Genomic DNA, 12600 nt, shown 5'->3' on the forward strand with positions numbered 1-12600 from the left:
CTCTGTTTTTAGCCTCATTGTAGCCTGTAGCTCTAACTGCCTCTCTGTGCACCACGCTCACATGTGAATTATATTCAGATTGCACTTAAGGAGTTTTTGGGAGTATAATAGAGGCCAGTAGGTTTGTAAATTCTGCACATGTGAAAAGCCAGCTGTGTCTAAGTAAATCCCACACCTTTAACCCCTTAAGTCAGGGGTCTTCAACATTTTTCAGGCCCCTTGGCTGATAGAGAGGCAGCCATACACAGCATTTACATTTTTGAAAAAATAAATCCTTTCAAAATATTCATTCATTCTTTCATTCATTCATCTTCTAACCGCTTCATCCTCTTGAGGGTCGCGGGGGGGCTGGAGCCTATCCCAGCTGACATCGGGCGAGAGGCAGGGTACACCCTGGACAGGTCGCCAGACTATTGCAGGGCTGACACATAGAGACAGACAACCATTCACACTCACATTCACACCTATGGACAATTTAGAGTTACCAATTAACCTAGTCCCCAATCTGCATGTCTTTGGACTGTGGGAGGAAGCCGGAGTGCCCGGAGAGAACCCACGCTGACACGGGGAGAACATGCAAACTCCGCACAGAAGGGCTCCCATGCCCGGGATCGAACCGGCAACCCTCTTGCTGTGAGGCGAGAGTGCTAACCACCATACCACCGTGCCGCCCCTTTCAAAATATTATCAAACAATATTTTGTTGGACCCCATAGGGAACATGGACCCCTGTTGAAGACCTAGGCTTTAATTCACACTTTACCCTGCTTCATCTTTCTTTTCTTTTTTTCAGCGAAGCCCTCAGACCCCTGGTAATACTCAAATTTATTTGTTTTAATACATTTACTAAGTCAAAATGTGAAAATTGTTTTAAAATATTCTTTTTATCTAAAGGTCTTATAACCCTACGTTAGTAGAGTCATTTTTAAGAGAAGTGGTCTAGCTGCCAGAAGTTTGCCATCCAGAGGAAGACATCAGTAAAACCATGCATAGTGGAAATTGATGACAGGATGTCAAGTCCTACCTGTGTGCCCTTGAGCAAGACACTTAACCTTTATATTGATTTCTTTCATTTCAATTTGTAGCTCAATCTATGTTAGATACTGAGACCCTAGGTATGTAGGAAAGAAGCCCAGGCATTTAAGGATTTAAGCTTTAGATGCATTTTTGTTGATGTCTTCACAGGTTCTGCCACTCCTGAAAGAAAAACCTTGCTTTAGGGTCCTTCTTGAGAAGCCTGAAGAACCCAGTGATATTACAGCAGCTGTTGTGGCTGCCCTCCTGAAACCCAACTACTCTGTTCTGGGAAGCAACAGAAGACCAAGAGAGGAGTTAATGGTGGTTAAATTCAGAGAGTTTCTCCAGTGTGTACGAGGTAAATGGATATGATTATGAAGTTTGGCTGAAAAATAAGCTTTTCCCTGATAAGCTTTAAGCCTTCATGAATCCAGAAATCACTCCATATTACAGTCCTTTAACACCTTGTACAAGTCAGATGCTACATTCTCCTTATGCGACAGTCATTTAAGCAATATCACACGAGAGGGAGTGATGTTGTACTGTATATCGTCACGGCTGTGATTCGGTCATAGACAATCACAGCTGCGACAATACACAGTACAACATCACGACCTTGAGTGTGATATTGCTTTTATGCAACAGTTCAACAACAGCTTATTAAACAGCAATGCTGAGTAAGGAAATGTTAACAAAAGGTGATGAAATAAATTATTTAAGTATGTTATGGAGCTCCGCGAAAAAAAACAGTTCCCCCAATTTGTTGCCAGGCAACGCAGCACACAAGCCAGGAACTCACAAGCTACTTTGTATTTACATTGATCTGCAACTGTGTAACTTCGGCCGTTGAAACGTTGATTAATTCAAATGTCATTTTGGGGAAAATATCCATCTTCTTGGTGTAACGCTCAAGTGTCAGTTTGTGTCAATGTAGCAAGTGTGACAGTTTGTATTTATATTTATAACACCTGTGAGCGGAGTGATTTTACTGTTACAAGTCCCAGTGATGTTGTACTCTATATCAGCACTCATGGAATGCCTCTCACCCAATCAAATTACTCAGTCGGAACTAACTGTTGTATAATAGAGTATGTAGTAGAGGATATTGCTGTTTGTGTAAAACTTGTGCACTATCCTGCTACAGTTGTAAGTGCTACAATATGCGTGTGGTGTTAAGTGTTTGTTAGGCCTTTTTTCTACATTTTCCTACCTGTGTTGAAGACAGTTACAATCATTTCACGGTCTATAATCTGTGACAGATATACTTTGAAGATATGTAGAGATAGTTTGGTTTTGTACATATATTTGTAATGTCTATATTTCCTGGGTTTTGTATCTTTTTCACCCTTGTAGAGAAAGAAGTTGTTGAATGTCTTCATGCCAGGACCCTCATTGAGGAAGAGCAGGCGTTTATGCTGACACTGAATCCTGGACACATCCTAGGCTTTGCAATGGGAAGCAGCAGAGTTCCTGCAATTGGATTTCTTCCCAGTCCAAAACTGACTTTTGTCCATGATGACACAAAACACATTCCAGTTGCTCACACATGCTCAAATGAGCTCCAGATCTTTATTAACAGAAAGAATCTGGCAGATGATGATGAATTTGATTACCATTTTCTGGTGGCTCTCATGAATGGTGCCATTTTCAGTGCAGTGTAGTGTTCCTACCAGTCCACTCTGATAGTATTCACAGTGCAGCATTTGATAAATGTACACCACTACTGACTGACATGTTAACATTACATTCTTTAGTTCAGTGCCTTCATTAGTATGGGCTCAAGAGTTACAGTTAGACATTTACAGTTTTGTGGTATACAAATTCCCGTACTCTGCAATATAATGTTTTTCCTTTGTTACCATCATTTTCAAGAGGGTTTACTGCAACAACCAATTCTTGCAACTCCTGCTGGTAAAGTGGGCAAAATTAGTTTGCGCTTTAAACTTGTTTAATGTGTGATTGATCCTGGGAATGTACACAAGTTTTAACTACGTAACTAACCATGAACAGTGTGGACGGTACCGGCGGAAGTGCACCTTGGAGTGCAGCACACAAACCTACAATGACCGCCCGTTCAATCTCTCCTAATTGGAGAGAACCAGCCATGTTTCAGTCATTCCCTTACTCAACATTTAGCTTTACAATTGGCCGCACATTTAGATTAAACATTTAGATTTAACATTTAACATTTAACGTTTAGATTCACCATTTAATTTCTACCTCAAATGTGAAGAAAATGAGCTAAATGTGAAGAAAATGAGCTAAATGTGAGAAAAGTGAGCTAAATATTCAAAATACACTGAACAAAAATATAAACGCACCACTTTTGTTTTTGCTCCCATTTTTCATGAGCTGAACTCAAAGATCTAAAACATTTTCTATCCACACTAAAGACCATTTCCTCACAAATATTGTTCACAAATCTGTCTGAATCTGTGTTAGTGAGCACTTCTCCTTTGCCGAGATAATCCATCCCACCTCACGATCTTGGAGGTGAACATGCTGGATGTGGAGGTCCTGGGCTGGTGTGGTTACACGTGGTCTGTGGTTGTGAGGCCAGTTGGATGTACTGCCAAACTGTCTGAAACGCCTTTGGAGATGGCTTATGGTAGAGAAATGAACATTCAATTCACAGGCAACAGCTCTGGTGGACATTCCTGCAATCAGTATGCCAATTGCACGCTCCCTCAAAACTTGCGACATCTGTGGCATTGTGCGGTGTGATAAAACTGCACATTTCAGAGTGACCTTTTATTGTAGCCAGCCTAAGGCACACCTGTGCAATATTCATGCTGTCTAATCAGCATCTTGATATGCCACACCTGTGAGGTGGGATGGATTATCTCGGCAAAGGAGAAGTGCTCACTAACACAGATTTAGACAGATTTGTGAACAATATTTGTGAGGAAATGGTCTTTAGTGTGGATAGAAAATGTTTTAGATCTTTGAGTTCAGCTCATGAAAAGTGGGAGCAAAAACAAAAGTGGTGCGTTTATATTTTTGTTCAGTGTATATCAGCTAGAAAAGTGTGACTGAATTTTTACATTCAGCACCCCATATGAGCTAGCATCATGACTTTGACTTAGAACTCAGCTGGTCCATTACCTAGCTAAAGTAAAGTTACCTAGTTCATCAACTTTTTGTAGTTTTAGTTGAATATATATATACATATATATATATATATATATGCAAAAATAAATGTCTTTGTCCTTTTGGTAAGGCAATTTCGGTGCCTACAGGTGCTGATTATAAACAATGCCCAGGTAAGATGGCGAATGGTTATCCCATAAGTTACGACGTATGCCGATCCAGTTATTATATCTATGCTTGTAGATGCACAGAATTGGTTCCACTGTGACAGAGACAAACCAAAAGTCTTTGCACACTGACCAACCTCCATTATCACTGGAGACTGGGCAGAGAAATAAACTGTTTTTTATCAAGAAATTGTTCCAAAGTACCTCCAAAACCGAAAACTGTGCTTTTTACATTCCTATTCGTGAAAGGATTGAATGAGATACAGCGTGTTACTCAAAGACCTTCAGAGCTGTTGGTAGATGTATTGTTGAACTTTGGACAGAACCAAGCTAGCTGTTTTCACCTGCTTCCAGTCTTTATGCTAAGCTAGGCTAACTACATCTTGATTCTTTACTTAACACACAGACGTTAGATGATATTCATTTTTTATCTCATCCTTGAAAAGGCAAATAAGTGTATTTTGCAAAATGGTGAACTATTCCTTGAACAATATCTTTATGTAATGATTATAAGACATTCTCTCTATGTTCTTTCATCCCGGATGTTGAAAGCATCCAGCAGGGTCACTAGCCATGTTTCCATCCAAAAGTGATTCGAATCATTGGGAAATGCGCATTAAAAGAAATACGAATCCTGTGTGTTTCCATTAAATGTATGGACTTTGGTGAAAACTACGAACTCGCCTGAGTTTTCCGCAGAACCGGAAACAAAACAAGTCTCGCGTTCTTCTTCTTCTACGTTTTCTGGCATTTGGCAACCAGCTTGTGAATGCATTACCACCTTCCCGACCCAGAGTGTGGATGTCATCATGGAGAGAGGTGCACTACGTCAGACTTAATTCAAACATTACTGTTTCCATCCCCCGTTTTGCGAATCAACATTTTTTTGAATCAGCCAAAACCTGGCTAAAGTTAGCGTATTTTAGTTTGTGCGAATCAGGTTTTAAGATTTTAATTTGAATTTTGGCATTTCCATCACAATTTTCCAATGTGATACTTCTAGATGCGCATTTAAACAGGCTGATGGAAACATGGCTACTGTAAGGGAGCGCTGAGTCCTTAAATCCTACTCTGGTCACCATTTGGTTAACCCTTACCTCTGACGGTGAGCCTTCAGGGGGAATTTCCATAGTATCAGCTCAGAGTGCTGCTCCAGCTAGCCTAAACAAACACAGAGTAACCACTGCAGGCACCTGTCACACATGGAAATCCACCATCCTGTGACTCATTCCCTTTCACACAATGGCTAACCTGTAATTTACCCCTAGCACTTAACAAGACCATCACCGTAACATGAGGAGATGTAAAGAATCGACTGCTGTTTTCTTTGGCCAAGTTCACTGGAGCTGAATGGAGCGGACAGCTTCTCTTTTCACTGGATGTGAGGCTTGTTTCCTTCAGCTCTGAGGCTGGGGTTGATTCCTGGCTGCAGCAGTGGCAGAGACAGAGGATAGGATATCAGAAGCAGCTCACTGCTTGTGGTTTGTGTGGTTTCTGCACAGATTATTGGGTTCTAAGTGTTGGTTCAATAAGCAGTCTGTCTGTCTTTTCTGTGACATGAAGAGCTTCAGTTTGGCTTCAGAGGGCTCTCTGACTGTGAGAGTCCTACTTAAGACATATTTGTACCAATGGGGCCATCTGGTGTTCATACACTGAAGTAACATCTTGGTGTTAACGGATACACATGCATACACTCTTTCCCTTGAGATTAAAACCAGGTGTTACCATGGGTTGTTTCACCTCTTTTGCCATTTGGATATTTGAATCAATTGAACCCCCACTTTGTACAGCATATTGCTGTTGATGTTAGAAAAACATTTTTCAGGAACACATATGAAATTTATATTTTCAGATGTGAAATAAATGAAGACTCCATGTGCTTATATCATGTGTTTCAGTTTTATCTGAAATGTCAAAAAACACATGTATGCCTGATTATGTTTGAATTTTTCACTTTGAAAATTTCTTTGAATTTGTAATAAAAGTACATGTTCAAATGTGAAATTGATGTTGTCATATATATGATGTCTTGCATTCTTACATTTTCAAATATTTCACATGCAACAATCAATCATTTATTTGTCACATGGAATTATAAGATAAGATAAGATAAGATAAGATAAGATAAGAAACACCTTTACTGATCCCACAAATTCCAGTATTACAGCAGTCAAGGGGAAAGAGTCAGATGAATGACTCACACACATGTAAAAATCATCTAAAGTTAACCAAAAACGCATCACCAAGACATGCAAAAGAGACATAAGAGCCTAAATTTGGCAGGTTCTTTTGTCAGCATTCATGTCCTATTACTGCATGTCACAGCCTTTGTGCTCCACTGTCTTGCAGGTTCCCTTAAATCACAGCTATGCCTGGATTGTGGGTCGTGGTTACACTGCTGTCGTGGTCCTGCCTGATGCCTCCTACTACTGCTATTATTATTGTCCTGCTTTCGCTTTCATCATTTTATTGTCACATACATACACCGTCATATACCAATATTTACTTAAAACATATATGCTATCAAAATACTATTATTGTTATCATTAGTAGTAGTCGTAGTAGTAGTAGTAGTAGTAGTAGTACTAAAATCAATGTTATTGTAGTCATCGTTTGCCCTGCATTTCTCTCTGTCACTGTCTCGCTTAGTCTCTCTCTGTCTTTCCCTCTCTTTATGTATCATTTTGGCACATGGATTACTGTTAATTTATTATGTTAATCTGATCTGTACAACATATATTACATGCCTGTCCATCATGGAAGAGGGATCCCTCCTTCCTTGCTTTTCCTGAGGTTTCTACCATTTTTTCCCCCGTTAAAGGGTATTTAGTGGAGTTCTTCCTTATCCACTGTGAGGGTCCAAAGGACGGAGGGATGTCGTATGCTGTAAAGCCTGCTGAGGCAAACTTAGATTTGTGATATCGGGCTTAGTCAATAAAATTGAATTGAAAATTGATTTGAACAAATTTAGCGGATATGACAGCAACTGGGAACTTGCGTGCCTACCAACACAACAGTGAGAGTCAGTGGACGACAGTTACAGTTTTAAACCACTGGTTAACATTGTGAGATGGCTGCAGTTAGGCACCAGAAGTACTTGGTTAGGTGTAGAAAATAGGTCACAGTTTGGGTTAAAGTAAGTATGATTGTTCAGTAATGTAAGTTACAGGTATAAGTTACCTTATGTTGCAACACAAGTTCAGTGTGATACGTGCATGATTTTAGTTAAGTACATCAAGTAAGTTAACAGACGTACGTAAAGTAATGTTGATTTATGGATTCACACAGGACATGTACATCAGTCTCCAGGGTTAAAGTCCTGTATTTCTTTGACCTATCCATCCACCCAACCTCCTTCTTACATGGACTTTGTCACTCTTTATACTGCATCATTTGACCCTACTTATTTGGTTCCATCATAATTACTACAGGCAATAGAGGTAGTTGCCTAACAATAAAGTAAATATGGGTATTAATAAGCTGCTTGCACGGATGACCTGTAAGGCTGGGGGGGTTTTTGGACAGTCTGTTCACATGGGATGTAAAAGAGCACCAAATCAGCATAACTCACTGGTGAAAATACTCCCCAACAAATGTACTATTTCCTCCTGTTTGAATAATGTTTCCTAAAATTAAGGTGACCAGCGGTTTCAGGAAATTAATAAACCTACTAAACCTAAACAATATACAGTAGAAACCACTTATAGTAATAACAACAATAATATCAACTGCTTATATGAATCAAAAAGCTTTGGACAGCATTATTTCTATACAAAGGCTGTTTGAATAATTTGTTTACAGTAATTAAATAGTCCACTTAGCCCACATTTAATCTCTTTTATAGAGGAAGGGGGGAGAAAAAGAAATATGGTTATTCTTTAGAGCCCACATCCACAAATTATCCAACCTCCCATACCCTCTCAGCTCTTACCCCTCACCTGTCAGTCATTCCTGGGTCCCCGGTGCTAAGGGGACCACAGGCCTGTCAGACCTCCAGCAGCCCTTCAAAGAAATATTCCCCCCACCCCCCCATCCCCTGTCACAGCCCACCCGTCCCTCCCCTTCCTCACCCCTATCCCTCTTGGGCCCGCCAAACAAAAATAAAGTCACATTGAAGAGAGAGTGGTTGGGGCTTCTGCTTTGCAGATCAGTCAGTGGATACCTGATTGTCACTCATGGGGTTGGGCCCTTAATCCTATTGTTTCTCTGACAGGATTACTCTCTGTGGTCCCTCTCTCCCTGTGGCTGTGTGCGGGAGAAAGGCCAGATTAAGGGGATTAGCGTGTATCCTCCTGACTTGTCAAACTGGGATGTAAGGAACCATTGACTTTCTTGGGGACCCTGAATGAGGAGAGGCAGAGAGGTGCCTAAAGAAGAGGTCATGAAAGGCAGCGAACAAGCCAAAATTCCCAAGGAGACAATGTGATTTGTTTGCTTTTGTTCCCTTGAACTGGGCTGAAAAGTTCAAATAGCTGGCCCAAAGGAGAGGAGAACACCAAGCCAAGAGAGGTAGAAGGAAAGAGGAAGAGAGTAGAGGGAAGTTAACTGAACAAATTTAATGACAGTTAACTACTGCTATAGCCAGGATTATGCTGATGTATGGGTCTATTCAATTCTTGTGTAGAGTGTACACTGAAGAGGTAAAACTCTAGCAACACTTGCAGTATACAACCCCAATTCCAAAAAAAGTTGTGTGAAACGAAAGAAAAACAGAATGCAATGATTTTCAAATCTTTTTTGTTGTCACATTTTGCGATTCATAATTCACCTCACATTTTCAATGGGAGACAAGTCTAGTACCTGCAATATTTTACTAAGCCACGCTGTAACACAACCAAGGATGTCACTGAAAAAGACGTTGTTTGGATGGCAGCATATGTTGCGCAAAACTTGTATGTACCTTTCAGCACTTATGGTGCCCTCACAGCTGTGCCAGTTACCCATGGTGCCATGGGCACTAACACGCCTGCATACCATCAGAGATGCTGGCTTTGAAGTTTGAGCTGGTAACAATCTGGATGGTCCTTTTCCTGTTTAGTCCAGAGGACACAACATCCATGATTTCCAAAAACAATCACAAATGTGGACTTGTCAGACCACAGCACACTTCTCCACTTGGTGTCAGTCCAGTCACGTTGACTAAGTTCAGTTAATTTTTTATTAAGATATAGTGACTTAAAATGTGCTCTACCAAGCAGTCGAGCAGATCATTTAAGGGTTCAAGCATTTAAAGGGTCACTCTCAACCAGATTACTAAATGAATAACTTAGTCTACAAATTTTCTCATTTACCTCTTGTGGTAGCCCATCTACTGGAGGTTTTATTTGTCCAGATTTGAGACATCACTCTTAGATATTTCTGCCACCACCTCAATGCAGTGGGCATGAATAAAATAAAATTCTTCGTGTTCACATGGTTGAAAACTGACAATATGAGCATATGAGCACAGAAAACATTAAGAATAGTTTGTGGACTATGGAAAAGGTTCTGTACAATAGGCCAAACACAATGTCCAAGGTTAGATATCACTACAGGTTAGTGACAAAAAAAACCCCTCTCACCCCCACCTTTACCAACACACACACACCCAACCCGCATATTTTTATTTTCATTTGCTCTTTGCTTTGAAAGGGCACCACAGATGTAAACCTCAGGCCCAGGATGTATTCACCAGTCTTACAATTGTAAAACTGGTATCCTTTGGCTTAGACCATAGCCAATCATTGGTTGGCAAGTTAAACCAGAACCATAACCACATCCTTTCTGGCCTGTCTCTGGGAACAGTGATGGTGCATATAGGTGGATGCTTTTCAAATACTAGACAACTTGGCACATGTACTGAAGCCTGCTCTTGTGTTATATCATTTGGCCTCATGTGGCTTTTTCTTGGTTGAAATCATAAAATGCTGTTCCACTTTTTTTTTTCTGTGTATGTTTTCCACAGGCCAGCACCAGAGAAGAGAGACACAGTGATGACCACCATTGTGTTGTGTGTTATTGTAAAACTGCTACCCAGAGAGTTGCTCGAGAATTTGGGAGTCCTGATGAAGGTGGGTTCTGCTGGTCTGCTAGGTCTGTGGGAGCACTGGGTTGTGTGGGCAATCTGTACACCAAGCCATTCCCTATACAACCATGGCCATGGATGACAAGAAACTACCATCTGACTTCTGAGTCTTCAGAATGAATATTCCTGAACTTTGAGATTAGCCTTGGCCTTTTTTCTGTCCTTAAAGTTTCACCTAAATTTTTGTAATGTCCAGGGCAAGGCTGGATTTACCCTCTTGAGAGCCCTGGGGCAAAAATGAACTGTGGGCCCCTCTAACCCCCCTATCTGTCTCACTCTCTGTGCATTGTTTTAAGAAGTAATTTGTGATTAGTTTCTGGTAATTCTATTTAGCATGACTTTATTTAGGTAAATGCACCATGTAACAGTATGATGAACTAAAAGAACATAGGCTTTGAAAGCCCTCTAGCAGATGTTGTGCCTTCAGATTATGTAACACTATCATTTCAGTTAATGCATATATAAATAATATATAAATTAAAAAAAAACAAGACAAAATGGAAAACTAGAGACCATGGTGTGATAAAATGAGTCCAGCAACACTACTTTCTGTGACCTAAATGAATGATGGCCAGGGGCATAAAATGGGGTACAATGGCCCCTTCCCTACTTCCTACCTCCCTGCTTGCGGTGACGGTGCTTGAACCACACCCTTCGAACTGTGCATTCATTTGGATCTCAATTACCCATCTGTAAAGTTTTGTGACTGCATCTTGCATGGTTGTGACGCTAACAGGTTGACAAAATCTGTCCATGGAGAGACAGACAAACAGATAGAAAGACAGACATGTAATTATATGGCAAAATACTCAAAACAGCTTTTGTGGTTGTTCCCATTACAATAGGTGTCACCAGAACCATATTTTGTAATGATGACTTGCACACAAAGACTCAAGGTGAAAACAATACCAGCTGTCATGACATGTTGGTCTTATTATATGCTGTAGTTCTACAACCCCGATTCAGAAAAAGTTAGGACACTGTGTAAAATGTAAATAAAAACAAAATGCAATGATCTGCAAGTCATTTTTGATCTATATTCAGTTGAATACAGTGCAAAGACAAGCTATTTAATGTTCAAACTGATACACTTAATTGGTTTTTGTAAATATAGAAGGTTCAGAGAATCCAGAGAAATCTCTGTATGTATGGGGCAAGGCTGAAAACCAACACTGAATGTCCATGACCTTTGACTCCTTTGGGAACCCTGCAGTTAAAAACAACACTATTGTATAAAGCAGGGGCGTAAATATAGACAGTGCAGGCAGTGCGAGTGCACCGGGGCCCATGGGGTGGAGGGTGGAGGGTGGAGGGGCCCGACTGCCACCTGGAAATACGCCCGTGTTCAAAGAAGAACTCACATTAAAACAATAATGGTGCTTTTTTCCCATACATGCCCTAAATAAGGCAAACCCATCTCCATCATGGTTTTCTGGTTTTGTAAAACAGTGTCAATCTATAACAAATTATAAACGTATTCTACATAAACTATTTAAAAAACTATAATTTACCAATAAAAAACTATCAAGTTAAACTAATAATTTCCTTTTTTCCTTTGTAGATTTGTCTTATATAGATATGTAATGATGATGTTGTGTAATATGTATGTTAATGTGTCCAATATCAAGTATCTGCAAGTGGATGTAACGTAAAAGCAGCAGTAAGACACACTGTTGCTAAAATATATATATACCTAAAACTGTGTGTGTGTGTGTGTGTGTGTGTGTGTGTGTGTGTGTGTGTGTGTGTGTGTGTTTGTGTGCTTCATAACTTTTAACTAGGGCGTAATAGTGCCGCTCATATTAGCGTGCTCATATTGGCCCGCTGTAACTGCCTTACACCACTGGTATAAAGGATATTACTGCATGGGCGTGGGAAGACTAGGGAAGACTTTGGAAAACTTTGGAAAACTTTGTCAGTAAACATAGCTCGTCGCTGCATCCATGCAAAGTGAAAGCCAGATATCAACAATGACCAGAAACATCGCCAACTTTTCTGAGTCCAAGGTTATCTGAGATGGGTTAACTCTACCATACAGTTTTTGTATGTAATGCTACAAAACCCGCTAGATGTTGCTGTGTCTTTAAACATTATGCCCTTTCCGGTTCATCTCCTTCAGGAAGTTGGTAATAGAAAGTCACTTGAGATGAAAAAGGCTCTGTGTGGTGGGATTTTAAATGGTAGGTATATTTTTGACATTTATTAATTTCAGAGGTCTTACTAAGAGATTTATGTAACTTTGTACAAAAAATAAAATTTTAAT

The sequence above is a fragment of the Epinephelus fuscoguttatus genome, linkage group LG16, assembly GCF_011397635.1.
Source record: "Epinephelus fuscoguttatus linkage group LG16, E.fuscoguttatus.final_Chr_v1".
Taxonomy (NCBI): Eukaryota; Metazoa; Chordata; class Actinopteri; order Perciformes; family Serranidae; genus Epinephelus; species Epinephelus fuscoguttatus.